We start from the raw sequence: 5,073 nt of genomic DNA on the forward strand, positions 1-5,073 counted from the left end.
CAATAAATATGCTGGGAAAACTGCACATCTCCATGCAGAAGAATGAAATTAGACTCTCATCTCACACTATATGCAAAAATCAGCTCAAAATGGATTAAAGACCCAAAATTATAAAACTACTAGAAGAAAACACTGGGGGGAAGTTTCTTGGTATTGGTCTGAGTAATGATTTATTTGGATGTTACCCTATAAAGCACAGGCAACAAAAGCACAACAAAACAGGTGGAATCTCATCTAGGTGAAAAGCTTCTGCATAGCAAAGGAAACAATCCAAGTAAAGAGTCAACCTATGGAAATGGGAGAAAATGGTTGCAAACCATACATCTGATAAGGACTTCATATGCAAAATGTATAAGGCATTCAAACAACTGAATAGTAAGAAAACAAATGACCAGATTTGAAAGTGGGCAAAAATCTGAATAGACATTTCTCAAAAGAAGGCATATAGATGGCCAACAGGGATTTGAAAAAATGCTCCACAGTACTAATCATCAGGAGAATGGAAATTAAAACCACAATGGGAGATTATGTCACTCCCCTTAGAATGGCTGCTGTTGAAAAGATGAGAGATGAGTGCTGGCAAGGATGTGGAGGAAAGGGAACGCTGGGATGCTCTTGGTGGGAATGTGGAAAACCATATGGAGGTTCCTCAAAAAATCAAAAATAGCCCGGTGGGGTGGTGCACACCTGTGATCTCAGAGGCTCCGGAGGCTGAGGCAGGAGAATTGTGAGTTCAAAGCCAGCCTCAGCAATTTAGTGAGAGCCTAAGCAACTCAGCAAGACCTGGTCTCTAAAAATATATATATTTTAAAAGGGCTGGGGATGTTGCTTAGTGGTTAAGCACTCTTAGGTTCAATCCCTGGTAACCAAAATAAATAAACAAACAAATAATAGAACTACCATGGGACACAGCCATCCCAGTACTAGGCATTTATCCAAAGGAAACATCTGCATTCCCATCTCTATTGTAGCACATTCACAATCGCCAAGATATGGAATCAAATATCCCTTAACAATGACTGGATAAAGAAAATGTGGTACACAGACACAGGATACTATTTGGTCATTAAGAAAAGAATGAACTTCTGTCATTTGTGACAGTATAAATGAACCTGAAGGACTTAAAGACAAATACTGAATGATCTCACTCTGTGCAGAATTTAAAAACATCAAACTAATAGAAATATACAGTAAAATGGTGGTCCCTAGAGGCTAGCATGTTGGGAGGATTAAGATGTTGGTCAAAGGACATTCGTTCTTAGATAGGAAAAATAAGTTTCAGAGATGATGACTGTAGTTAATAGGAGCATATTGTGTATACTTGGAAATTGCTAAGAGAGATCTTAAGTATTCTCTACACACATACACACAAATCATATGTATAAGGGGTAATGTGTATATGGTTTTTTTTAGTTTTATTTATTTTTTTAATTTTTATTTTTTATTAGTTGCTCAAGACATGTGTATATGTTGATTAGCTTGATTTTGCCATTCCACAACATACACATATGTATCAAAATATGCTGAATGCCATAAATATATAAATTTTTATTTGTCAATTAAAATTTAGGGCTGAGACTTTAGCTCAGTGGTGGAGCACTTGCCTAGCATGTATGAGGCCCTGTGTTCAATTTCAAATACTATAAAAACAAAATTTTTTTAATGACACTGATCATATGTATATATAGACACACACACATATGATCACTAATTACTGGAAATCTCTTTTTTTAATGTCTTTATTTTGTTTATTCATTTTTATGTGGTGCTGAGAATCGAACCCAGTGTCTCACACGTGTGAGGCAAGTGCTCTGCCACTGAGCCACAACCCCCCGTTCAAATTACTGGAAATCTTGCAGTAGGTGTTACCTTTCTGCTTTACAGATGAGAAAATAAAACAGATTTTTGTTTAAACAACGGCTAGTAAGCCCCATCTGTACCAGGGAAGAGGCTAGAGGCAGAGAGAAGGCTGTGGGGAGCAAGACTGGCAGTCTCTGCTCTCATCTGTCTGGTCTGAAAGCAAAAAAAGAGATAGAAAGACAAGCAAATAAGTGAAATTATGATGTGTTAGGAAGGAAAAATAGAACAGGGGCATTGACTTATGGGGATCTGCAGAAAGACACCTAAGCTGGGTTAGAAGCACGAGTTAGAGGCTGAACAGGACTGCTGTGAGCATGTTAACAGGTGCTAAGGCCCTGAGGTAGAGAGAAGTACTGCTTATTTAAGGACATGAAAGAGGTCCTGAGGCACTGAGGGAAAACGGCAAGCAGATGAAGTTACATGGCGGAGTAGGAGTCAGATCCTTCACGTTGTCAAAATCTACAGGCCTAAGTATCTCCTGAGGAAGCCGATTTCACTGCAGGCTCTGCAGCCAGTCCTGCCCACCACTGAGCCCACTTCGCCTCAGCTGTGAGTCTAGACTTGTGCCTCCAAATGGTGTGCAGCCAGGTGGTCAGAGGAGGACACGTCAAGGAATGAATGCAAGCACAGGTCTTCGGCGCCATCTGAAAGATCTGAACTCTTCCTAGGAAGAGGGGAAGTCAATGAGACCACAGCCATGCGGCAGACTGATGCAGAGTCAGGATTTGAACCCAGCCCTAACTCCAAAACCAAAGGGTCTTTGTGTCTTCCTAAAAGGAGTGTGGCATGTGGCTTGTCAAACCCCCTGTCAGATGGGTGCCCCAAGGGATAGAGGAAAGACCCTCCAGACCAGGGAACAGCATCAGCAAAGCAAGAATCGATGCTGCTCAGAAGTGGGTGGGGACAGAGTGGGCTGACCGCGGTAAAGCCAAATTTCAGTGATGGGATTTCTTTTCCCCATGGCCTTAGCAGAGGCCTCACAGCTCCTTCCTTAAGAACTTTTCATCAGAATCTCATTTTGGGGCTGGGTGCGGCTGTGCACGCCTATAATCCCAGCAGCTGGAGAGGGTGAGGCAGGAAGATTGCAGATTCACAGCCAGACTCAGCAATGTAGCAAGGTCCTAAAGCTAATTGGTGAGACCCTGTCTCTAAATAAAATATAAAGGAAGAACGGGGGATGTGGCTCAGTTGTTAAGCACCCTTGGGTTTAATTCCTGGTACAAAAAAAAAAAAAAAAAAATCTCATTTTGGCTTCTCAGTACCCCGGGAAGGAAAAAGAGCCTACAGGGATTGCCACCCCTTACCCAGCCAGATACACTGATTCCATACCCGGTGAAACCATTCACCTGACGGCCTGTGGGAAATCAGAGCAACCACTGGCAGTGCTGGGCCCCAGGGGACAGGCTGGACTTGTCCACGCACAGTGCAGGAGTCCGGGTGGGCCCTAGGCCACTGAGGTTATGGGAAAACAGTCACCTGTCATCATGGGCTGGAGACTGCTTGAATCACAGGGCCCTGTGTGCGTGCGCTGCTTTGGTTCAGGAGGACATGAAGATCCCCAAACCTGGACACTCTCAATGCTGTGTGACCTGGGGAAGCAGCGTGCCACGAGTTTAGGTTTCCTTTTCTGTGAAATGAGGTTGACCTGGCCGGTCCCTTCCAGCTCTGACATGGTCAGACCTTGAGGCTGCCTGGGTGGGTCTCTGACCGGAGGGTGCTGGCACAAGGGGCATTTGGGTCAAGACAGTGGTGATTTGGCTGCCAAGAGGAACAAGGAAGTAAGAAGGTGTCTCAATCCTGGCTACTCTGAGAACCGGGTGGGGCACGCACCCCGATGGCCTTCAGGGAGGGGAGGCATGAATGTCGAGCCTGTCCCAGCACCTGCCTATGGGGAGGGGCGCTCAGGCACCAGAGGCGCACCGGCTGTAAGTGCCATCAGCTGCCTGGGGATCCTGGCAGAGGTGGGGAGGGGTCTCAACTGACTCCACAGGCCCACAGGCCTCCCACAACCAGGATGGACCAAAGAACCAGGCAGCAGCCAGCAAGGGACGTCCAAATGGGAAGGTGGAAACACCAGGCTCAGAGTCCTCAGTTCCAGAGTTTTCTTGCCACCACCCAGAACCCCAGCAAGGCCTCACCAGCAGCCAGCCCCTCCTGCCAGGTGTGAAGCTCAAAGTGAGTCCCTCCTTCAAAGATGGCCTCTACACCCTACCAACCCTGCGCACCACCACCAGGACAGAGCCACAGCATCTTGGCCTCACGGGCAAGGATGTGCCTCTCCTCCTGCCTGGTTTCCCCCAAGTCTCCCTGAAACGGCCCTGAAGGTGGCACCCACTTCCTGCTCCCCAGCCCCCTCTCTCTGCCCTCCTATTGGGCATCTGTCCCATGGGTCTGTACCTGAGCTCTCACCCCCATGACTCATCTCTCCTCTTCTTTGTCATACTTCCCTTCTCCCTCACTTCTCTCTTCCTCCTGGACCTCTGGCCTTTTGCCCATGGCTGTTCTATGACGACCCCTGGGCACTCAGCAAATTTAGCATCTCTGAAAGTTCCATGCTGCATAATCCCGGAGCTGGAAGGTGCTCTGTGGGAGGTGACAAGGACCCTACTGGGAACTTTGACCAGACCCTGTCTCTCCAGGTCGCCAGGAGTGAGGTCTTGTCACTGTCTGAGATGAAACCAGCTTCTGGGGTCACTTCCTGCTAACCAGACCCATGAGAACCCAACTGATACATAAACCAGAAAATTTATTAACCTGAAATATAAAACAGAGTTCTCAAACTGGCTGAATGCCTGCATTTGCCTATTGATTTCTTCTCCCTGGTGCGAATCTCTTAATCTTCATCAGGGGCTGAGCCTTGGCAAGAATGAGTACAATGTGTCTGAGGACAGGGCAGCCCCTTCACAACTTGTGGGTATCTGAAGATCGATTAGGTAGCTTGAAAAGCACAGAAAAAAAATTAGGGAGAGGAGAGTGTAGGCTGCATTCCCCAGAGCAGAGCACCCTTGCACAAGCTACTTTCCAGAAAAGATCTCCATGGCTAACACAGGTCTCAGAAGGCTGCTACTTTACCTGCCCTGGAAATCTGTGGTATGTCTTGGCTTGTTCCGGCTCTGGAGCAAACACTGGTTTACAAGAAGTTTTTCAAATTTATTTGACCACGAAACTTCTTTCCCTTGTGCTCCCTAACACCATCCAAAAGATAAGGCTGGG

Source organism: Urocitellus parryii, chromosome 2 (genome assembly GCF_045843805.1).
Source record: "Urocitellus parryii isolate mUroPar1 chromosome 2, mUroPar1.hap1, whole genome shotgun sequence".
In the NCBI taxonomy this organism is placed as follows: Eukaryota; Metazoa; Chordata; class Mammalia; order Rodentia; family Sciuridae; genus Urocitellus; species Urocitellus parryii.